The sequence below is a fragment of the Hibiscus syriacus genome, unplaced genomic scaffold (genome assembly GCF_006381635.1).
Source record: "Hibiscus syriacus cultivar Baekdansim isolate YM2019G1 unplaced genomic scaffold, ASM638163v2 tig00110365_pilon, whole genome shotgun sequence".
Classification (NCBI taxonomy): domain Eukaryota; kingdom Viridiplantae; phylum Streptophyta; class Magnoliopsida; order Malvales; family Malvaceae; genus Hibiscus; species Hibiscus syriacus.
In genome coordinates this window covers 1,131,855-1,158,086 of record NW_024062703.1, presented here as the reverse complement: position 1 = coordinate 1,158,086, position 26,232 = coordinate 1,131,855, and the positions used below count along the sequence as shown (strand labels likewise).

General features: G+C 36.5%; 1 pseudogene; it reads right to left on the bottom strand.

Moving 5' to 3' along the window:
* LOC120121232 lies at nucleotides 1–26,108 on the bottom strand (annotated as a pseudogene).
* Between the last annotated feature and the right edge of the window lie 124 nt (nucleotides 26,109–26,232).

Sequence of the window (26,232 nt, the reverse complement as noted above, 5' to 3'; positions counted from 1 at the left end):
TCACTTAGCTGACTTCTTTTTCCCATGTTTAGTCCTTTTTGTTCTTACGGATTCTTTATCGATGGGTGTTAGATTTACTGTAAAACTTTTCTGTTAAACAATCACAAATGCTCTGCAATTTTTTCATTTCACAAGCCTGTATTTATCATTTTTACAACTTCCATGCTAGAAGAATCTATTTATTATGCCAGCTCACCTATGCAATTATAACCATTTTAACAACCTTGCTAATATTTGTTTTATTAGTTAACATTCTCCCTACTTTCTACGGCTTCAACATCACCTCCATAGACATGCATCCTCTTGCGAAACATAGAAAAATAGGCCCTCGACAAGGGTTTGGTTAAACCATCTGCACATTGATGTGAGGCATGAACATAATTAACTGCAACATCACCAGCAACAACCTTTTCCCGAATGAAATGTAAATCCAACTCAACATGTTTCGAACGTGAGTGAAACACTGGGTTTGCGCTCATGGCAATAGAACTTGTATTGTCGCTCCAAATGACAGGCTGACTAGAGCACACTATACCCATATCTTTGAGCAAAGCTGTAAGTCACACAACATCAGTAACAACTTATGTAATCCCACGATACTCTACTCAGTGGTGGACCTTGAGACTGAGCGTTGTCGTTTAGACGACCAAGATACCAGATTTCCGCCAAGGAACACACAAAATCCATAAATGGAACGACGATCATCAATGTTGCTTGCCCAGTCAGCATCGGTAAATGCTTCAAGTTGAATTCCAGTGTTATTTTTATGGAATATTAATCCATAATCCATAATCCAAAGTGCCACTGAGATAACGAATAATACGCTTCACGACTATCCAATGTTGTTCACACGGAGCATGCATATATTAAGCCACGCGATTTACACTAAACGCAATATTCGGACGTGTATGATTGAGATATAATAGAGCTCCCACGACACTTCTAGACATTTGAGCATCTGGTAATAGACTTCCACCATTCTTACTTAATTTTGGTGATAAAACCATTGGTGTTAGCACCGAATGAGTACTACGCATTCCAGCTTTGTCAAGCAACTCAAGAATGAACTTCATTTGTCGTAGAACTAACTTCTGATCATTTCGTGTAACTTCCAATCCCAAAAAGAAATTCAATTCCCCTAAATATTTTAAAGAGAATTCATTACCTAAGAGCATCACCACTTGTGCAACATCCTCATCATCATGACCCGTGATGATAATGTCATCAACGTATATAAGAACATATACCATCTTGTCACCAAGTCGACGAATAACAATGAGGCATCAACCTGAGTACCATTGAAACCAATCCGAATTAAGAAGGTTCGTAACTTTGCATACCAGCTACGAGGAGCCTGTTTGAGACTATACAACGCTTTCTCCAACTTGCATACCAATTGAGAGCCATCGACTGTAGATTTTTCAAATCCGGTGGCTGCATCATGTACACTTCTTCATTCAGTTCCCCATTGAGAAAAGCATTGTTGACGTCGACTTGTCGCAACTTCCACCCATGCATCACGGCTAATGATAAAACAACCTTAACTGTGGACGATTTGATGACAGAACTAAAGGTGTCATGGAAGTCCTAACCAGGAACTTGAGCAAAGCCTTTTGCTACAAGTCTGGCTTTATGTCGTGCAACTGACCCATCAGCATTCTTTTTAATTCGGAACAACCATTTACATCCGATAGCCATCCGACCATGAGGTAACGAAACTAATCGCCAAGTGTCGTTTTGAACCAACGCATTGTATTCAGTCATAACAACCTCCTTCCATATGGGTGAGAGCAAAGCTTGTTGAATTGACACTGGTTCATCGCCATCGATCATAGAATGCACAGAGAAAGCTTTGGGTTTAAAAGTTCCAACTTTACTCCTGGTAACCATAGGATGGATATTGGACATGGAAGGAAGAGGTCCATATACTGTACCCGTAGCAGCAGCTTCAGGTGGAACAAAAGTTGATGACCCTTGAAGTGAATTTCTAGAACTAGCTGTTGAATTTTCAGTCGCATGTATTGTTTGTAAGTCATCAGACGAGTGAGTTTGAACAACTGAATTTGTGGGGATCATATTTGCTTGTCCCATGTTATCATATGCATTTGCAACCGAGAGAGAAGATACCAAAGTTCCACTTGAACCGGAACTAGGATTGTCGTGCAACGTAGCTGGAGCAAGAACATGATTTAGTTGTTGAGTGCCTGGAACCTGAACAATCTTGGTGTATGGCATCAAGGACATCGTAGTGGAAGCAGGAATCAACTCTATAACATGTCCTGCAAAAGGAAAAGTGCCCTCGTCAAACTTAACGTGTCGAGAAATAAATATTCGTCCATCCAGTGCCATGCATAAATAACCCTCGTGTTGCACGCTATAACCCAAAAAAGTGCAAGCTTGTGACCGGAAAGCAAGCTTGTGTGACTGAAATGGCCGAAGATATGGGAAACAACTACATCCAAAGACACGTAGGTGTTCATAACTCGAATTTTTACCAAATAACTTGCTGAACGGAGTCGAGCCGTGTAGAACTTTTGTAGGCAATCTGTTGATCAAATAAATTGTCGTAACAATACCATATGACTAATACTTTAGTGGTAATGAGGCCTGAGCAAGAAGCGTAAGAGCCATTTCAACAATGTGACGATGTTTGCGCTCAACAATTCCATTTTGTTGAGACGTGTGAGGGCAAGTGAGTCGATGACGTATCCCAAGTTCTTGAAGAGCTTTAGTGAAAGGACGAAACTCTCCACTCTAATCACTCTGAACTTCCTTTATTTCCTTATTAAATTGTACACGAATTAATCTTTGGAACAGTTTGAAGGCATACAAAGCTTGGGACTTCTCTTTTAACAGATAAACCCAATTATACCTGGTACATGCATCAACACACGACATATAGTATCGATATCCATTGGACACAACGTGAGGAGGCCCCCATAGACCACAAATATTAAGTGAAATAGCTTGGTATAAGTATTAACAGATGGAGAAAAAGGTAGAGAATGACTTTTTCCAGAGTGACAAGCAACGGAAACAAATTCATCATTAACCAAAGTTGTATCAACATTACATTCTCTACACACTTTGAGTAATGTATCCCGAGAACGATGTCCTAATTGGTTATGCCATAAGCGAAAATCAACAACCCCACGAGCTACATTACACTCAGCATGATCATTATTCCTTAGCAAGATAGAGTCAAACTCATAGAGACCATCTTTCTCACATCCTTCAAGTAACACCGCTCTTGTAGCTTTATCCCGAACTACACATCTATGAGCATGGAATTCAAGAAATATGTGGTTATCTTTGGCAAGCTTAGAAATCGATACTAAGTTCTTCGATATATAAGGAACGTGAAGTAAATTATTTAACGTTAAAGAATGATCACAGCCATATAAACGAGAATGACCAATACTGGAAATAGATAAGTCATTACCATTACCAACCACAAGCTTACCCTGTCCGGTGTACTCCTCTCGACTAACGACATTATCTACATTCGACGTCACATGATGGGTGGCACCTGAATCAACAATCCATTTCCCAGATGATCGAGCAACACCACAACTACCCATATTGGACTTAGGAGCACATTCAGCCGCAGCTACTGTAGCATTGGCATCCCACACTCCTTGACAACCACACACAAGTGATGAGGAAAAAACACAAGAATGAGCAGCTGGATTGACAGTCGAAGAAGAACGACCCGCACAGACCCCTTGAAAATTTTGGTCGAACCTATACCAGCAACGGTTCACTAAGTGGCCAATTTTCCCACAAAGTTGACATTGAATCCGAGGCTTACCATGACCTCGACCACCCTGGCGATAAGCAGAAAAACTAGGAGACGATCCAGTTGAAGGAACAACTCCATTCACCAGCACGTCAGAAACCTGAAGGTTCGCAAGATTTGCGCTGATCGTCAAACCGCCATAAGCACTTGTTGTTTCCATAAGATAAAGTTGTGTTCATCCAAGACGACACTGAGTCGTTTGTTGGTGAAGATCTTCTGCAGCGTCGCCGATGATACGTCTGTATCACCCATCTCACCACCAGCAGAACAAAGGAAAAAAAACTAAGGAAGGTAAATACCCACATACCCCAAGACTCTCGATACCATGTTAGATTTACTATAAAACTTTTCTGTTAAACAATCACAAATGCTCTGCAATTTTTTCATTTCACAAGCATGTATTTATCATTTTTACAACCTCAATACTAGAAGAATCTATTTGTTATGCCAGCTCACCTATGCAGTTATAACCATTTTAACAACCTTGCTAATATTTGTTTTATTGGTTAACAATGGGACTATCCTCGTGTAGAAAATGTTCATAGTCTTCATGACTAGCAAAGGGAGAAGCTGAAGTCTTTTTACCAGACTTCCGTTTCCTTTTTCGTTGATGAAACTCACCATCATCATCACTAAGATTGTCTGAATCTCCAAGAGGGATGAGATCATCACTATCATCATCAATCTGATGACTGCCGGCAATAGCATCGTCCAAGGGTAAGTAAATCTCTGCATCACTGGCATCACCTATCAAATCTTCGTCATCTTCGTCGGCAACATGGTCTAGATTGTCATAGTCTTAGTCCCCATTTTCATCTAAGGATGGATTGGTCGAGTCCAACAAATTCTCCATCTCTTCATTGTCACTTTCATCACCACCATCCACATAATCGTCATCCATTTCATTGCCACCAACATCAAAAAATTCTTCAGTAGCTTCTTCCTTTGCAGCTTTCTTCTTCTTCTTCTTTGGTTTCTTCGAGGAATTCATTTTGTTCATATAAAATTTGTGAAAGACGAGATCTTCCGGAGGAACATCTGTTTCAGCTAATTACAGAATCTCTTGTCCAATCAGATAATTGTTCATATCAAGATGAAAAAACAGAAAAATAATAAGTCACCAAAATTTTGAGGTTATTGGCTTGGCAGCTAGGACTAAAACCACAAAGCAAAAAGGGACCTTGAATGAGAAGATAATGGTAACCTTTTTAGCAGGCTCAATTTGGGATCCACCATGCCCTGAGCTTGCTTTCGGTTTCTTTTCCATGAAGTAGTCCAGAAAAGCGGTAAGTGATAGGTCATTCAATGGATTTCCATTGTAAACAATATTGACCCCAGAAAGAAGGGTTGAAGCCATGGTGGCAACAGAAGTGTGAACATGCATTGAAAGTATCATCAGCTCCCACCAGCTTGCACGATCAGTGTTTCTGTTGAGATAGTCATACACGGAGTCATGGAACAAAATCATTATTGAAAACCGAAGAATGAAATCAAAGATAAAATTCCGGTGCAGTTGATACAATGAGTATTCGTAAGAAAAAAGACCATTGACCAAGTAATTGTTTTGCAGTTCCTCTCTTGACTCAGAAACTCTTGCTTTGTTAATAAGCAGAATGATAATGATATCGATTTATATGAAGACAACTTCGCCAGTCACATGTACTCGTATATAAGTAGTAACTTTATGGAACTCCACAAACTGAACAAAGATGGCAGGAAAAATACCTATAAGAAGGTTCCCTGTGCCTGGGATCATATCCTCCAGGCAAGAAAGACTTGTTAGTGGATTTTGGAGGTTTCGATGCATTTTGATCAGACATTGTTCTGGGTTTCTGGAGATGAAGATCCTTTGGAATCTCTCTAATAATCAACTCATTTCCATCTTCAGAAATATCTGCATCAGAATAAGATGGCAAAACACCTGCATCTTCTGAAGAATCACTGTCAGACTTGGCAGCTTCACTGCCATGGATATCAGCATTATTTTCTTCTTTCTTTGATGCCAAGCTAGGATCAGTGACAGTTTCCTCTATGATATCTTCAAAATGTTCAAGATCTTCATCAATTGACTCATTCTGGAGCATCGTATTCCTGAAAAAGAGAAAAAAACTCTGGTAAGAAGAGAAAAAACTTATAAGCATGACAAAATTCAGTGCATGACATTTTTAAATGAAATCAGTGTTAGTTACCATAATTGTGGCCTTGCTTTGAGAACTTCTGATATAAGAAAAAGGAAGCCACAGGCATACTGGGGAGGTTGTTGAAGTGCAACCTGGCAGATGTTTGAATTGTTACATTTTGAAGATAGTACAGAAACCAAAAGCTACAGAAATCAGAAAACATCCAGTTCATTTTTACAACAGATATTCAAATTGTTAACATTTGTAGATATACACCTACTCAAAGCTAAAGAGAATGCAATGCAATGCTTACCTGCAATATACGTTTTGAAAAGGTAGATACACGTTTCAAGTTGATGTCGCCTTTCATGGCTCTCAGAAGAAGCCCGATAAACATTTCTGCCTGAAAAGACGAGCCATGTGATTTTTTTGGAATTTTTTTTAAAAGTAATAGAATCCTAGTGAATTGTGATACTGTTGGAAGAAGAAACAATCACAAACAAACTTTACAATCATGTTCCACACAATTACAAAAACAATCAATATACCCGAATGTCCAAGAGTATACCAAGGAACCCTTTTAAGGAAGCTTTATGAAATACATTTATTTCCAAAATTTCTTACATACATAAAGGAACGTGTTCCCCCCCACCCCAACAACAATTATAAAACCCCAGCAGCATTAGATCACAAACATATTGCATTGGAAGAAAAAATTAACCAAACTCAGCTTCACTTGCCTTGGATGAATTCATAGCAGCAGGAAGTAATAGTTTTGAGTACAAGGCCCGGTAAAATCGGTCACTGACAACCTGATTCTTTGATGATATTTTATAAAGAAGCATCAGTGCTTGAACTCCTACATTAAAGTTCTTGGAATGAACTTGCAAATCATCCATTTTAACATCCAAGATTATGGTAAACCTCATCAATGACTAGCAACAAAAATCTATCCGCATGTTCTAACTGTCTAATAATAATAAAAGTGTCATATTCTGCCTACCAGTTGGAAGATAATTGGTGTTTCTATATCAACAATGTCATCAGCTTCATCGCTTGAAACATAAGGAAATGCTCTATTAACTCCCTGTAAACGTGCAAAAGAAGAAACCATGGAAGTTGGATTGCAAATCTTTTTCAAATAATGCAAAGTAACTTTCAGACGGACAATACTGACCATGAGGAGAGCAGACAAAAGCCTTGAATCCAATTCAACATGTGATTCTCCACTGCCTTTTCTTTTGTTCTCCTTGGGCCTATGAGTGCTTTTTACTACTTTGTTGCTTTCATTATCTGGTTGCTGACTTTTTCCTACCTCAGAAATCAGTACCTGAAATTGTGAAATATAAAATCTCTTCTTTCCACAAACTCACTGTCGGAACCGCTCTTTCGGTTGGGTCCCGGAATTGGGCTTCGACTTGGATTAAATGAATTGGGTTGGAGTCGCCACCGACCACTTTAAAATCTTACCTAATCTATGTTGTACCAGAAACGTGTCGGGTTCGAGAGTCGGTTACGGTCAATGAATGATTAACACCCTTGAACTGCCCTTTCGGTACCAATTAATTTATCGGTTGCCTTAGTTGCGAAAAGTTAAAATTAAAATTAAAATTTAAAGTATTTGATTCAAATTGTTTACCTCTGATTGACTGGAGTTTCTAAAAAACAATCGAAAATGTTAGACAAAAGATAATACATAAATAGTAAATAAATAAAAGAAAAAGAAAAAAAATAGATAAATATAAATCGATGAAAAAATAATATTAAATAAATAAAAATCACAAATCATAAAGAAAAAGAAATAAAATGAAAAAAAAGGATAAATAGAATAAAATGAAAAGGAAAAAAATTAAAAAAAAGATAGTTAAAAAATAAATATTAAATAAATGAAAAATGTTAACTAAAAAAATAATAAAAAAGAAAAACAAATGCATTATGTTAGTGACTGAAATAAAATACGCATAAAATTAGAAGTTAGAAATTAAAATAATGAAAACTAACATCAATGACTAAAATGTAAACATTTCAAGTTACAAGGACCGAATACATAGTTTACCCGCACACAAAAATGCGCAGAAAGCCCCCCAGCAAAACGGTGTTGTTCTACGCGTATTATATATAGGGTATTTTAGGCAAAAAAAAAACCATTCATCCCTCTCATTTCTCATTTCTCGTTCTCTCTCTAAGAAAGAGACCCCAAATTCTCTCTGCCCTCTCTCTAACAAGCTCGATGGTAGGTCACAACTGGTGGTTCCTCCGCCGCACCGGGCACCATGTCGGCCGCCGATGACGGTGGCCGAGATACCTAAACTTTTCTCAAGTGCTCTTCTCTATACTCCAAACAAGGATCTGAGGCCTGATTCCCCTAAAAGCGTCACAGCCGACGTAGATCTAAGAGTAAAGGTTCGACCTTTATCGTTTTTTTCGACGATGACCTTTAGTTTCCCGTCAAGCTTCGGCTTGGTTTTGGTTTGTGTCTTGAGCGACTGTTATTGGTTTGGTTTTTTTGCTGGGCTTCGGCCTTCGGTTGTGTTTCGTTGTGTTGTGTGGTTTACTGTTGATATCTCTATGTTGTTGTCTGGTGTACTCATTGGTTCTGTTGGTTTATTATTGGGTTTGTGGATGTTGCTGATAGTTGCTCTTTTGTGGTCGATGATAGTCTTTTGCTCGGTGTAGTTGATGTTCAGTGTACTGTTTTCCTCGTAGTCCCGCACTGTTGGCCTCACCAAGGTTTTTATAGCTCGATTTTGGTCGTTTGGGTTTCGACGATCTCGGGATCGTGGTGGGTTGTTGTTGAGTACCCCAGGATGGTTCAGTCTCGGGGATCTCGGCCGGACACTTCTGGCCGTTTGGCATGACTATTTACTGGCCATGTTGCTCTCCCATGCGGCGCAGTGCTGCGAGACATGTTGCCTTAGGGTTTCCCAAACCCTAAGGGTCTTGGGTTGGTTCAAGCCCAACTGTTTGACCTGTGCACTGAATTGGATTCTTGGACCTAGACAAACACCGAAAAAAACGATTAAATAAATAATAAAAACAATAATAAATAAAAAAGAATAAAATACTATATGATATATAAAGAAAAAAAATGTTTTAAAACTTTATATAATATATATTTCAAAGATATTTTCAAAACCATATATTATATAATTTTAAAAATGTTTTCAAACTATATGTTATAGTTTTCAAAAACGTTTTAAAATTATATTATATGTTTTCAAAAATGTTTTTTTAAAACTATATATTATATAAATTTCAAAATGATTTTAAAACTGTATATTATATAAGTTTTCAAAATGGTTTTAAAATCTACATATTATATATGTTTTCTAAAAACGTTTTAAAAACTATATATTATATAGTTTTCAAAGGTATTTTTTTAAAAACTATATATTATATACATTTTCAAAATATTTTTTTTTAAATCATATATTATATACGTATTTTTCAAAAACCATTTTGCGAACTATATAATATATATGTATATATATATATATATGTGTGTGTGTGTATAAAAAGAAAATAAAATAAATATGGACGAAAATGAGTGTCTACAGTTGCCCCTCTTTGTCCTTTTTCGTGGAACGAAAAATAGGACAGATAAAAAGACACAAATTTTCGTTCGGTGGAGTTGAAGAATAACTCCCTGTCAAATTGAGTTGCAGATGGCTAATTCGTCGTGAAGTCGAGTCCACCTTGAATTGATATGAAATTGAAGCCGTAGTTCGGAATTTGGACCATAATGTGGCTTCTTGTTGTTAACTTTGGTCTTCTTCTCGGTTTAAAGACCTTGGTTGGAAAATTCGAATGAAAAATAGTTCTTTGACTCCACCATGTGGTTGATAGACCTTCGAGCTGAATGAAATCGAACTCGACAGGTCTTCATTGACAGATAGTTTTTCTCGACTTAAGTTATGCTTCCGGAAAAACGGTTTTTTGTCACCATGGCACGGTTAACCTAGGTCTTCTTCCCGGCTTGAAAACCTTGATTGCAGCCGGACAGTAGTGTCATTGAGGTATCATCGAGCTGAATGGAATCGAACTCGATAATTTTATTAACGAATAACCCTTCTTGCCTTGAGCTATGCTGTAAATGATGTGCCTTGGAGCTGAGCGTAGTCGAACTCAAAGGTCTTTGGGTTTGAAGAGAAACATTTTCAAAGGTTTTTTTTTGTTTCAAGATAAACAATTTCAAAGGTTTTTTTGTGTTTCAATAGAAACATTTTCAAAGGTTTTTTTTTTGTGTTTCAAGAGAAACTGTCTTAGAGGAGGCAAACTTTTGTTTCAAGGGAAACTGTCTCAAGAGAGACAAAATTTGTTTCAAGGGAAACAATCTCAAAGATTTTTGTTGATAGATAATCATTCTAGCCTTGAGTTATGCTGTAAATGATGTGCCCTCGGAGCTGAGTGTAATCGAACTCGGGGGTATTTGGCAGATAGCCCTTCTCAACTTAAGTTATGCTGCAAATGATGTGCCTTTGAGCTGAGTGTAATCGAACTCAAAGGTCTTTGGTTGGCAGATAACCCCTCCATCGTAAGTTAAACTGCAAATGATATGCCTTGGAGCTGAGCGTAGTCAAACTCGAATGTCTTTTGCTGACAGATAACCCTTCTAGCCTTGAGTTATTCTGTAAATGATGTGCCCTCGAAGCTGAGTGTAATCGAATTCGAGGGTCTTTGGCAGATAGCCATTCTCGACTTAAGCTATGCTGCAAATGATGTGCCTTAGAGCTGAGCTTAGTCGAACTCGAAGGTCTTTGGTTGGCAGATAACCCTTCTCGACTTAAGTTATGCTACAAATGATATGCCTTGAAGCTGAGCGTAGTCGAACTCGAAGGTCTTTGGCAGATAACCCTTCTCGACTTAAGCTATATTGCAAATGATGTGCCTTGAAGCTGAGCGAAGTCGAACTCGAAGGTCTCTTGGTTACAGATAACCCTTCTAGCCTTGAGTTATGCTGTAAATTATATGCCCTCGAAGCTGAATGTAATCAAACCCGAGGGTCTTTGGCAGATAGCCCTTCTCGACTTAAGCTATGCTGCAAATGATATGCCTTGGAGCTGAACGTAGTAGAACTCGAAGGTCTTTGGTTGGCAGATAACCCTTCTCGACTTAAGTTATGCTACAAATGATATGCCTTGGAGCTGAGCATAGTCGAACTCAAAGGTCTTTTGGTGACAGATAACCCTTCTAGCCTTGAGTTATGTTGTAAATAATGTGCCCTAGGAGCTGAGTGTAATCGAACTCGAGGGTCTTTGGCAGATAGCCCTTCTCGACTTAAGCTATGCTGCAAATAGTTTCTTTAAGAAATGGCTTCCCTTCACGGGTCTAAGCCGATTATGATTCTTCAGGTGGTTCCTTTGAGTGAGTCTGAACCAAATGAGACGATCTTTGAATGACTCCCTTTTTACGGAAAAGTCCACTGATAAATTCTGACAGCCGGATATCTTCCATTGTAGAATTGAAATCTGGCTTGAAGACATTAACTGGAAACATGCTGCTCATTGTTGAGTTGAGTTGAGCTGAACTGGATTTGATCTGAATTGGTTCTCGAACCTATCTAAAATTGATTCTGAGATCTGTAGATATGTCAAGTCGGTTGAGGTGTAGCTTCCCATTGTTGAGTTAAGCAACTACCATCGTTCTTTAAAGGTACTTGCGAATCGAGTATCCTTCATCCTGAAGTCGAAACTTGACTCTAAAAGCTGCAAAAATCTTGTATGCTAAAATGATGAATGTGATGCACCTAAGTATGTCCAAGATGCATGCAACATGAATGAATTATGTGTTATCTCTTGGACGGAGTCTCATGTTTTGTCTGCCAATCTGGTCATTGGAATCGATCGTGCCCCATTATCTTTTCGAGCTTTGGCCTCATTTCAAATCTGAGACTCTTCTGTTTGAAAATATTTTTCTTCTTTTTCTTGTTTTAGGAGGGAAAAGGATAAAAAATGTTAAAATATTGCTCCTTAATTCATGCTCGCAATTGAATCAAATTATAAACATGAGTTCAAAGCATATCAAAGGAATCAATAGCTCTTTTAATGCTTTCAGAGTTATAGTTCTTTGACAAATGTTCGAATGGATGAGTTGTCTTTAGGTTGACCTAAGGTTTCAGCCATAAAAGGGTCATTTTTTTCATTTATTGCAACATGCTTTTTCTTTGGCTCGTCATTTTAATTGGATGCGAACAAAATGACGCAACTAGCATTATCAATTGCTAGACTTTCTATTTCGATTCTCTAAAATCTTCCATTTGTTCAAGCATTTTAGGCTCCTCTAACAAAGGCAGTGTGAAAATATCGGTCTAAAAATGAAATTCCTGAGTGCTCGTGTGTATTTGACTATAACAGGTGTTCCTTAACTCCCTTAGTCCATTTTACTGAAACTCCTTATTTAAATTTGCCATTAAATGGCTAGTTGGATCCGTAAAGTCGGGGTGTTTAACCAATTGCCCTAGAGGGACAACTTAATATATAAACACCTTTATCAAGTTAGCTGAATCTTATCCATAAAGCTGAGGCGTTTAACCAATTGCCTTAGAGGGACAACTCAAACTTTATTGCATAGTATAATTACCTTTATCAGGCTAGCTAAATATTATTCATAAAGCCGGAGCGTTTAACCAATTGCTCTAGAGGGACAACTCAAGCTTTATTGTATATATATAATATTATAATCTGGGTATACGGATCCAATTTCTTAAGTTTGTCAAGAAGAACCTGTTATAGTGTAGGTGTTTTTGAAAGTCAAGGAATCTCATCTATAGAGTTCAATTTCCAAGCAACTGACCTAAACTAGATTTGCCTACTCGACTATTCCATATGTGAAGATTATTATCATCACTGAACGTCTTAAATAAAAAAGTATAATAATCGTCATATGCAAAAGATGGCTCATGTTGTCTGTACATATGCACATCTAAATGCCAAGCCTTATGAATAGAGAAGGTTATGTTGGTTCTTGTAAATGGTGTTCGAGTTTTTCGGGGTAAAGTCCTTGTTTTTTCAGTTTTTTATCATGTTAACTTGTCAAAGATCTGTAATTTTGAATCATTTACGGAGTTTTTTAATTCAGTCGATATTCAAATAATTTCAAGTTGTAAAGTTGATTCAATGCTCCGCATAAATTCATTGAAATATCCAAAGAACGTTCAAAAACAAGTTCCAAACATAAGAAAGTTCAAAAAAAAATTCAAACAACACGCCTTAAAATCGAATAAGGCCTCATCAGGATGCCTCATTTGCCATGACTCTTTCTGCTTTGGGAGTGTCATTGCTTTCATCATAAAATTCCAGCTCTTTTCTATCCATTATTAGCTGGATCAAGGCTCTAAATTTGACACATTCTTGCACATCATGTCCATCTTCATTGTGATAACAGCAATGACTGCCACCTTTGGCATCTGATGTGCTAGGATGTGGTGGAAGAAACCCCGCATTTATCATTTGCCTCCATACCAAATCAAGAGGTGTTTTCACTTCGGAAACTCTGGTTTTGGCCTTTTTACCCTTTTCATCGGTGATTGCACTTTCTTTATTCTCTTGATGATTAGGTAGAGGGTTCTGTGCAATATGGGGTGATTCTGAATTATTAAAATGAATCCAACCCCTATTGTGCATCCTTTGGATAACCCTCTAAAATGGGATGTAATTTTTAATAGCGTGCCCCGGAACACCGCCATGATATTCACAGTGCGTATTTTTTCATACCACCTGGGGTATAGGGGCTTCAAAGGTATCTCGGGATAGGGTGACACCACATGTGCGTTAAACAGTTGTTGGTAGAGTTCCTTGTATGTCATGGGAATGGGATCGAAATGCTCTTTTTCTCTTCTTGGCCTTTGCCTAGAAGAGGATACAGCTGCAAACGATTTTGAAATGTTGATGATCTCTCTTTCTTTCTTCTTCAGATGAGGCTTTCCACTTTTCCTACCTCTTGGTTTAATGGTAATTTCTACCATCATTATTTTGACCTCTTCATCAGATTTCAAAATGCGGTAACTATCCCAAATATCTTGAAGTCCTGGTAAGATTCTGGGTGAGACAACCACTTGTGGGGTAGGTGGCATGGTTACCCCTTCCGATGAGTCTGCCCCAGGAACACTTGTTTGACGTAGGCCAGTTAACTTGGCAATGATCTGATCGACCAAAGACTCTTGGCCTTTCGTGATTGCATCTAGGGTACTCTGGCTATTCTGATTTATCTTTTCTTCTTACTCTCTCTGGAGCTTCAACATATTCTCTTCGATTTGAGTAATTATGGCTTCCATCTTCTCTTCGGTTTAAATGAGGACGACACGTGTCCAAAGCTTGTGGAGGTATGTCCAATGTTTGTACCCTTCCATTATGAAAATCTCTTGCTAGTTCATGTGAATGCAATGAAAAAAAAGAAAAATATGCAAAATATGCAAGAATGCATGATGCATGATACATGATACATGAAATGTTCGAGGCATTGAAAACAAATGTGCCTCTTATTCTGAATAATCCTTATTGAGGACAAAAGTGTTTTATCTTTTAAGAGACAAAAATATCCTGAGAGCTTCTGATATGTTGTCTGGTCTTCTGCATTCTTCTGTCATCGGTTAAAAAACCTGTCGAACCATTCTGGCTTCTCTAGATGAACTGTGCAAATGTTAAGTTGCTTTTTGTAATGGCCCAAGAAGTCTTGAATGACTGCATCTCTGGCATTTATCTTTTGATGAACATGTTCCCAACGAATACATCATTGGAGCCCTCAATTGATAGGAACTGTATGAAGTTCATTTGTCTGTTTTTTTGAATTCGTCAGCAGAGTCTCCAATTTCAGCTGTCGTTTCGCCATTGTCGTCTTTGAAGGGACTCCCAAGATCAATAACCTTCATCTTGCCCCTGCAACCTCTACCAGTCAGTTCTTCAAATATAGACTTTCATTGTGCTTGATGTTGACCCGGTTCATTCTGAGTCCTTTATAATGCAGCAGAGTGATATACTCTTCAATTGTTAGCACCACGTCTTCCGGATTGAATGTGACACATAGTCGCATTGTAGACTGTCCTCTGTATTTTCATCTCTTGTATTACAACCCCTTTGTCCATTAATTCAGATTATTTTGCGTGTAACAAACACATTTTTGGTGGATTAACGCCTCTTTTAAATGATGCAAATGATGAAAATAAAAGAAAACAAAACAAAAAATGAAAATAGTTAGTGAGGTAAATAAAAATAATAAAAATGAAAAATCCTACCCCACATGCTTTAATTCCTACCCGGACAAGATCTCTATCTCGCATGCTAATTTCAAACAAATCCTAATCGTATATTTGTCTAGTTCGCATGCTTTGAACAGAAAATAAAGCATGAAACAAAGCAGCCTAGGGTTTGGAATGAGGTTTTGGGGTGGGCTCTAATTCCTTTAGTCTCCCAGTTTAGGTTCTAAAATGGTACCCGGGTTCTCTTTACCGGTGCCCCCTTGGTCTTACCAGACCCTTAGTCCTAAGCCCATTACAAGCTTGTGTGGACTAAGTTAAACTCGAGAGGAAACATTCCCTTATGCTTGCACGGTGAATAAATTCACACGAAGACATAAGGTATATGAATCTCGAAGGCTACTTGCTAGGCCCGCACGGTGAATAAATTCACACGAAGGCGTCGCTTTACCCCCACTTAAATCAGGGTTCAGAGCTCAGGTATAGAGCTAGAGATGAAAACTTTGAAAAATCTGAAATCATTAAAAAATGTCAGTACAACTATTTATTTGAAAAAATAATCAAAGATAAATAATTGGAATCGAATAAATAAATTTAAATTTAAATTTACCATTTTCTCATAAAAAGATAACCGAAAATTAATTTCAGCCTGACTCACTTACTTATCCCCAACGGAGTTAAAAAGCTGTCGGAACCGCTCTTTTGGTTGGGCCCAGAATTGGGCTTCGACTTGGATTAAATGAATTGGGTTGGAGTCACCACCGACCACTTTAAAACGAATTTAGGTGGGTCGGACACCATCTTACCTTATATGTGTTGTACTAGAAATGTGTCGGGTTCGAGAGTCAGTTACGGTCAATGAAGGATTAACACCCTTGAATCGCCCTTTCGGTATCAATTAATTTGTCGGTTGCCTTAGTTGCGAAAAAGTTAAAAATTTAAATTAAAATTTAAAGTATTCGATTCAAATTGTTTACCTTTGATTGACTGGAGTTTCTAAAAAACAATCAAAAATGTTAGACAAAAGATATTAAATAATTATTAAATAAATAAAAGAAAAATAAAAAAATAGATAAATATAAATCGAGGAAAAAATAATATTAAATAAATAAAAATCACAAAGTCATAAAGGAAAAGAAATAAAATGGAAAAGAAATGATAAATAGAATAAAATGAAAAGGAAAAAAATTAAAAGAAGAAAGATAATTAAAAAAACAAATATTAAATAAATGAAAAATGTTAACTACAAAAAAAAATGCATTATGTTAGTGACTGAAATAAAATACGCATAAAATTAGAAGTTAGAAATTAAAATAATGAAAACTAACATCAGTGACTAAAATTTAAACATTTCAAGTTACAATGACCGAATACATAGTTTACCCGCACGCAAAATGCGCAGAAAGCCCCTGAGCAAAACGGCGTCGTTCTACGCGTATTATATATAGGGTATTTTAGGTAAAAAAAACCACTCATCCCTCTCATTTCTCGTTCTCTCTCTAAGAATGAGAGACCTCAAATTCTCTCTAGTAAGCTCGATGGCCGGTCACAACTGGTGGTTCCTCTGCCGCGCCGGGCACCATGTCGGCCGCCGATGACGGTGGCCGAGATACCTAAACTTTTCTCAAGTGCTCCTCTCTATACTCCAAACAAGGATCCGAGGCCCGATTCCCCTAAAAGCGTCACAGCCGACGTAGATCTAAGAGTAAAGGTTTAACCTTTACCGTGTTTTTCGACGGGGACCTTTTCTTTCCCGTCGAGCTTCGGCTTGGTTTTGGTTTATGTCTTGAGCGACTGTTATTGGTTTGATTTTTTTGTAGGGCTTCGGCCTTCGGTTGTGTTTCGCTGTGTTGTGTGGTTTACTGTTGATATCTCTTTGTTGTTGTCTGGTGTACTCGTTGGTTATGTTGGTTTATTGTTGGGTTTGTGGATGTTGTTGATGGTTGCTCTTTTGTGGTCGATGATGGTCTTTTGCTTGGTGTAGTTGATGTTCGGTGTATTATTTTCCTCGTAGTCCAGTACTGTTGGCCTCACCGAGGCTTTTATAGCTCGGTTTTGGCCGTTTGGGTTTCGACGATCTCGGGATCGTGGTGGGTTGTTGCCAAGTACCCCGGGATGGTTCAATCCCGGGGATCTCGGCCGGACACTTCTGGCCGTTTGGCATGACTGTTAACTGGTCGTGTTGCTCTCCCATGCGGCGAAGTGCTGTGAGACATGTTGCCTTAGGGTTTCCCAAACCCTAAGGGTATTAGGCTGGTTCAGGCCCAACTGTTTGACCTGTGCACTGACTGGATTCTTGGACCTGGACAAACACCGAAAAAAATGATTAAATAAATAATAAAAACAAAAACAAATAATAAATAAAATAGAATAAAATACTATATGATATATAAAGAAAAAATGTTTTAAAACTTTATATAATATATATTTCAAAGATATTTTCAAAACCATATATTATATAATTTAAAAATGTTTTCAAACTATATGTTATAGCTTTCAAAAACGTTTTAAAATTATATTATATGTTTTTAAAAATGTTTTTTAAAACTATATATTATATAAATTTCAAAATGATTTTAAAACTATATATTATATAAGTTTTCAAAATGGTTTTAAAATCTATATATTATATATGTTTTCTAAAAACGTTTTAAAAACTATATATTATATAGTTTTCAAAGGTATTTTTTTAAAACTATATATTATATATATTTTCAAAATGTTTTTTTAAAAATCATATATTATATACGTATTTTTCAAAAACCATTTTGCGAACTAGATAATATATATATACACGTGTGTGTATAAAAAGAAAATAAAATAAAATAAATATGGACGAAAATGAGTGTCTACACTTACTAATCATACTACAGGTTTACAACTATGCATCTAGAGATTAATATTAAATCTACATCCAAGTAGTTAGTTACATCAAATAAGACGTGGGAGATGCAGCCATACAAACAAAATCCTGTAACTAAATGAGTGTGTGTATAAAAGAAAATAAAATAAAATAAATATGGACGAAAATGAGTGTCTACACTTACTAATCATACTACAAGTTTACAACTATGCATCTAGAGATTAATATTAAATCTACATCCAAGTAGTTAGTTACATCAAATAAAACGTGGGAGATGCAGCCATACAAACAAAATCCTGTAACTAAATACAAACCACACATACCTTAAAAAGTGCAAAGTATACTTCTATCATACGTTTTGCTACCCTTGGCCCGTCTCCTTTGTGACTCAAACGAATTTGGCTCAAAAAATTGACCTGTACATCACAAAAGGCTTATTAGCAAGTTCCATGCTAAAACCAATAAAGAATGAATTGCATCATAACTTTGACCAATGAAGTTCAAAAGAGTTGCTGACAAAACATAAAAATAAGACCTTATATCGACAATGGATTCGTAATTCTTAAGAATGCGACCAGTTCTTACACTATTTTATACAGATATAAAGTTCTAATCATCAGAAGCAAATTCAAACAAATTGTGAGCAATAGAAGTCAAAGCAAATTTTTGTGGTAAGAAACATGCTCAATACTAGCTGTTAAATACAAAATACTTGCTTATTTTTTAGCTTTCTGAAGAAGCAACTATGACTTAAAAAAGAGATGAAATTATCTTCCTTAATGGATGACTTGAAGTAACATGCAAACCGCATTCACTAATTAGCAAATTTTCATGATTCGCTATCCTATAGTGAGAAATTATCATGCTACAGTGGTAGAAAAGATAGTACGATACAAAACTTAAAATATCTTATTAGCACAAGAATTGGATGGACATACAACATGGTACTTGGCACGTAGTCCTAAATGAGGCCTGAAAAGGAAAGTATCCACTTCATCAATAACCACAGCCTGCCAAAACAGAAAGCTCTTAGATCCTGCCCTACGATTATAATATATCACCTTCTCTAGCCAAGAGGCAAGGCAGTAAGACAATTTCTCTTATATACCACAATATCAATGATCTTAAGATAAAAATTTACCTAGCTTTGAAATACCTCTCCCTTCAAAGAAAAACTCGAACCTATAATTTTGTATGCAAAATGCAACATCTAAATACAACACAAATGACTGAAAACACAAAGCTACCAGAGGTCATACCTTTATATTAGGGTGATCAGTTAGAAGGCTTGATAAATAAAAGTCAGCATTTAATGCACCCTTATTTTGAGGATCTCCAAGCTGTAATAACCAGAATATGATTAGACGAAATTATCACAGCTTAAAAAGTTGTTACAGTATCTAGACAAAATTATCAACTTACTTTGTTTACTAGAGAACATAGCAGCTTATGCTCTGGTTTGCTCTGTAGCAGTATATACATGGTCTGCAAAATATAAAGAAGTTAAGGCATGCAATATAACCTGATGGCAACAAGAATGCAAGAAGAATAAACATTCCTATTTACTCATATTAGAATATGAGATTCCATCCCCTGAAAAAAAATGACCTTACAAAATTCATATCAAGATGCTCTATCTATGATCTATTTCCAGTTCAACTAAATTCAGAAGCATCCAGTCAGCTTAAGTTACCATGTAAAATAGGAATTCCAACAAAAGCATTAAACTGAAAAATAAAAAAAAGCTTTGATGATTACACAATTTACACAGAAGACACATTTTTAGTCATTCTTCCAGAAAAAGTGAGATCTGCGAATGATCACAAGCAGTGCATAGATTAGCAGATAAGACTAACCTTTCGTGCCTTATCTTTCAGAGCAGGTAACATATCTCTTGATGCCTCCTTGACTGCATTGATAAAACGTTCATACCTGAAAATTTTGAAGAGAACTCAAGTTGTTTTACCTTTGGGTTAATTTTGCAAATCATTTCAGGTTTAACGCTTGAGTTATTCAGGTTTGTTACAGCCATTGGTAAAATTTGTTGAGTTTGAAAATGAAATTAGTTCGGTTTTGAGCTAGACATAAGATGGTATGGTTTGAATCATTGGACTTGTTAATTGGGATTCATGTCATCTTGATTTCAGTAGGTAGGGTACAAGTTCTCAATTGTGGGTCAAATTGGGTTCAGATCAGTTTTCAACTTAAGACAAGTTGAGTGGGTCATCTGGGTTCGTGTTAGTTTTGATGGCTCTGGACTGAAACTGCAGGAAGTTTTCCCCCCTTACATATTCAGTTATTAACAAGTACAGGTAAACCACACAATGTAAACATTAAGCTTAATCAACTACAGCTTGCATGGTCAGTCAAATTATAGGGGGTCAACTTACAGGAATCATAAACCACATGCATGCCTAAATTAGTTCCAAGGACCATCCTGATTAAAATTTTACAAAGCAACCAACTTAGGAAGCTTTTGAATGTCACGCAACTCCCACAAGTTGTAAGAGGAAAAAAATTAAACATACCTTTGCTTCAAGCAGTCTTCCCAATACCACAAAAGCAGAAGGGAAAAACCATCTTTTGTCTCTGGAAGATCATTAACAGGACGTTGTAAAAGTGTTTTCAGCTTTCGATCAGGCAATAACCTGTAAAAAAACGAAGCGCGTAACAATTGACAAAAACCATCAAACTATGTCAACATACACTTCCCACGTTAGATTTTGGAAAATCTACAAACCAACTAAATCTAGATATCTTTTGGAAGTGCATAGCGGTGATTCATGTCTATAATGTCATCATCTTGAACGCCTAATAAAGGACAACTACTAGAGATGGAGATTAACAAACTATAGCACATCTTAGCACATAAAGCTCTTAAACCTCTTACCTTAGCCAATACTTACTGATAACTTTCACTCTATCTTGATACATGCATCACAAGGCTCACATCAAATGAAGAAGTAATAACTCTTCCAAATGATACACTCGTCCAAGCTTTGGAAAAGAAGATTAGAACAACATCAGATTTGAGACGACTTTTTGAATGAGATCCTGATCTTATTTGGTCAACTTGTCTTCTGGAGATACAACCACATGTCTTTTATCTTTCCAACGGTTCTTGAATCGCATCAATCCGATATCGAAAACTTAAGATACATTCATTTTAGTGAAGACATCGCATGCAAAAATTCCTATACTAGATTAATATGTGATTTTATAAATATTACGAATTTTCAATATTTATATTTGATTATTTGTAATATAATTTAATATAGGATGATGCATTATCTTTTAGGATTAGATTTATTATTTTATTAGGAATTAAGGTTGGGTTAAAATATTATTTTTAGTTATTATTATTTTATTAGGAATTAGAGTTAAGACATGTTTAGTTTATTATTATTTTATTAGGAATTAGAGTTAAGACATGTTTAGTTTATTATTATTTTATTCATTAGTTATGTACGAACTTTAAAATTTTCTTTCGAGTGTTTTGATTTCAGGATGGGCGACAATAACAACAAGACACTTATGGCTATCTTAGCCGCACTTGCACGACTCATGACTCAAATTGAAATATTTGATGAACTTACCAATACCGTGAGAGAATGACAAGAACCACAACTGGATCTATCAAACCAGAATCCAAGACCAAACAATGTTGAACTTTTGGTACCCAGGTGAGAACAACCACGTTTCCAAACACCCAAACTCTTTGCAAAACCAAAGTTCACGATCTCGTCTTTCAAAAGAGACAACGAACCAGACATGTACACCGATTGGGAAGGAAAAGTTGATCTCAGGTTCGCATACCATGACTGCCCCCAAGCTAAACAAGTTCCCCTTATCACCATGCAATTCGAAGGATATGCTCGAACATGGTGGATGCAAACAAGGAAAAAGATCCAGAACTTCCAAATTCCAATAATTACTTCTTGGACCGGCCTCAAACAAACCATGAGAAAGCGATTCCTACCGACACATTATACACGAGAAGTTAAACTACGACTACACCGACTTCGACAAGGTAGAAGTTTAGTTGAAGACTACTATAAGGAGATGCAGTCATTACTCAATAAGGCTAACATAATCGAAAAAGAAGAGGTCATTGTGTCAAGATTATTTGTCGGCTTAAACTCAAACTTCATTGATCTTCTTGATCTATATGGGTACGAAAACCTTGAAGATACACTAAAGAAAGCAATGACAATCAAAGAACAAATCCAAAGGAGATCCCGATTCATAGAACATTACCAAGGTACTTCATCCACTTACCAAGGTAATCCTTCAAATCCTTCCTCATCTTCTACTCCATCTTCTATGAAAAAGCTAAAAGATGACAAACTTGACAAGGAGAAAGAACGACCAACAAAGAATGACACACTTTCAGCCTCTAAAGATCAAATGATAATTTGTGAGGAAGTGGAAAAAAAGAAAAAGCAAAGAAAGAGGCAAAAGCAAAAGAGGTCACTAATTACAAAAGCCAAAAGAATAATGACCCATGGGAGGTGAGTGAACCTAAATGTGAGAAAAAAAGAGTGACTCAAAATATATTTGTGAGCACAAAAGAATTGAGAGAGAACCTTCTTTACAAACAACCTTACATCATTGTTCGCTTTAGGGAATCAATTGTTTCGATTTCTAACATTAACAAGGATTTGCCTAGTGTGTTTTCATCTTTGTTACAGGATTTTCGAGAAGTTTTAGGTGATCCACCTAATGGATTACCACTAGAAAGAGGAAAACAACACCAAACCAATCTAATTCAAGGTTTCATCATACCTCGTCAAACATACAATCTCGAAGAAACCAAAGAGTTAGATTTGTTACAAAAAGGCTACATCCAAGAAAGCCTTAGTCGTGACGCCATATTAATGACGAAACATGACTTGAACAACTCCACATGCTTTATAGTTCGTGTACAGGGAATCCATGTAAATGATGAGAAAGTAAAAGCAACACGAGACTGGACCACACCATCTTCCATTGCCAAGAGTTGTCGAATAGTGCTAGGTGACCATCCTGACGGGTTACCACTCGAAATCCCTAATCACTATGACATCAATGAAGAGTCATGATTTACGAGACTCCAAAGACCAAGGTAAACAAAGCATAATAGACGATGCACTACCATGAAGGTATACTCTTAAGCATACTACTATTCCAAGAATTGAACATATCAAAGATGTATATCACAATAACTCTGATATTTCTGATATTTCTACCTATACTTTTAAAAGTGCTTTTAATGAGCTTTATCTTGTATATGAGTTTCCTTGCCAACTAAACAGGTTCTACAGTCCAGAAATATCCTTCTAAGAATTCTTAATTCATGAACCACACTTAGAAGACTTAAGAGATTACTTTAACATGATTTTTAAACACTCATTCTCGCCAAACACGAATAACACCATGGAGAAATTATCTAAAGCAATCATGCAGAAAGCCAATAGTGGTCAGTGCCATGTTGAATTTCAACCTAAACATCAGATTATAAGACTTGTATGCAAAAGAGGATTTCAAGACTATAAGAAATCAGTTCCTACAAAGAAAAAACCTTGACTAACACGCATAATGACACATCACATTGATCCTGGTAAATGTTTTACAAGTTTTACTTTCAACACATCTAATTCTCTTTCTCTTGGATTTTTAGATTTGAGGACGTATCTTTTTGATGAGTGGGGGAATGATACATGCACCAGAGTCAATAATACATGTTTCTTTGGACTAATGTTTCTACTCGAACCTATTAGAAGAACAAAGTCTCGAAGATTCAAAGTATATCTATTCGGTAAGCATAATATGAATGAATCATTAAACTATTCTAATGTTGCTCCCTTTAATGTTTCAGATTCGAGGTCGAATATTTTTGAAGAAAAGAAGGATGATACATGCATCACAAGGCTCACATCAAAGGAAGAAGTAATAACTCTTCCAAATGATCCACTCGTCCAAGCTTTGGAAAAGAAGATTAGAACAATAGCAAACTTGCGAGGACTTTCTGAATGGGATCCTGATCTTATTTGGTCAACATGTCTTCTGGAGATACAACTGTCTGTCTCTTATCTTTCTAAGGTTCTTGAATTGCATCAATCTAATATCGGGAAATCAAGATATATTCATTTTAGTGAAGACTGCACATGCATAAATTCCTATACGAGATTAATACGTGATTTTGTAAATATTACGAATTTTCAATATTTATATTGATTATTTGCAATATAATTTAATATAGGATGATGCATTATCTTTTAAGATTAGATTTATTATTTTATTAGGAATTAAGGTTGAGTTAAAATATTGTTTTTAGTTATTATTATTTTATTAGGAATTAGAGTTAAGACATGTTTAGTTTATTATTATTTTATTCATTAGTTATTTAGGACCTTAACTCAACCCCTATATAAAGGAGGCTTCATTCAACTTTTTAAATCAGATTTCTTTGATTAATAATACAACTAGAGTTCGTTTTTACAAGTGTTGATTGTCTTGTGCCTTCGAAGCTTCTTCTCATGGAGTTCTTTCAAGTTCTTGTGAGGGAGATTAATCTTCACACTCCAATTTGCCTTTTCATCGCGACTAGGAGGGTTGATTAGAGCCATGTTATCGAGTTTGCCTTTTCGTTGCGACTAGGAGGGTTCGATAGGACACTTATCCATCTATTTTCCACAAATCCATCATCACCATCATCATCTTTACCGTTCACCTTCATAAGGGAGTCACCTTATACTAGTCATCCCCCTTTGTTCTTCATCAAGTCTAGAGCTTTCTACGTTTGATTCTTCAACAAGAGCAACGTTCATTAACCTGCCACCGCTTCCCTATTATATCTTAATGTAGCACGTGGTGAACTACATGAAAGTATGAGATTGAAAAGAAACTCGAGAAGAAAGAAAGAGGATTAGTTATGCAAGAGTGGAAGGGAAGAGAGAAAATACTCACTTCGAAATAAAAAGTTCTTTTAAAGCTTCAAATCCAGTAAATGCATATCGATTTCCTACTTTTGATGTTACTAATCCTGTAACAGTGAAGTAAATTTGAACAATTGCAGATCAGCAAAAAGGAGTAATATCCAAAGACAATTAAATACACACATGTAATAATATTTGTGTAGATCAACACATTTTGGCATTAGTACATTACTCAAAAGAAACTCATGAAAATGTTTCTGAATGAACAACATTCAACATGTAAAACTAAACCCACGCCACAAATCAAATTCAATGAAATCATAGATCTAGCAAAACATACTCACTAGAAAATTTAGTTTAACAGTAATAGTTTTGCAAGCAAACGCAACCAAGAGTTCTTCAAATAAGCATAAATTCAATAGTGACCAATGGGTCAAACACGCCGCAATCATAATGAAATGCATTACAACGATAAGCTCAACAGTTAAAACTTTCCCAACTCCTCAAACTTGAAACTTAACATCAGAAAAAAAAAAGGGCCATACCCAAAAGCCCATCAAGCGACTTCAAATTAGCAACAGGATTATCCACAACCACAAATAAAAAAGCAGAAACTTTATCAGCAGTCGTCCCTGACCTCTGACTAACCAACACCATCTTCATATACATCCCTTTGGATAACTCATAATCTTTCCCATATTGCTACATCAATTTTTCCCCAAGCTCTCTCTTCTTCTCCACCAATCTCTTCAACTCTTCCATGTTTCTCACATCCACATATATTTCTCTTTTCCCTCATCCCCAAACACTTTCTTCTTTAACTCCGATTCATCCTCGTACCACACACTCAAAGAACTCACTTTCACCAAAGGCAGAGCTGGCAAATTCTTAAACTTATCAGGCTCTTTAGAAAACCTATTACTTTGATTATTGTATTCAATGGACAAAACTGGAGGCTTGGGCTTTGCTCTTTGTTTATTTTTTGTGTTTTTATCAGTTTTGGGAGTTTGGGTATTGTTAGGTCTCTTTTCAAGTTGTGAACTCTGGTTTTTGGTGTTGGTGTTTTTGGAGGCTTCAGGGAATCGACTTTACGAAAATCGACATCGTTAAAGCCCGAATAAGGGAGAGAAGAATCTGAAGCCAAGCCGAGAGAGGAAGCAAATGATGTTATGTCGGATTTCAGGAGTTCAACGTCTTGTGGGGTTTTCGACTTCGACATTTTTTCTTTTGCATTAGACATCAAAGAGAGAAAAGAGAACGGAGATGAATAGGTTTAGTTGTTTAGGGTTTAACATCAATGATGGGCAAGAATTTGGGTCTAATAATAGATTTAGTCCCTATAT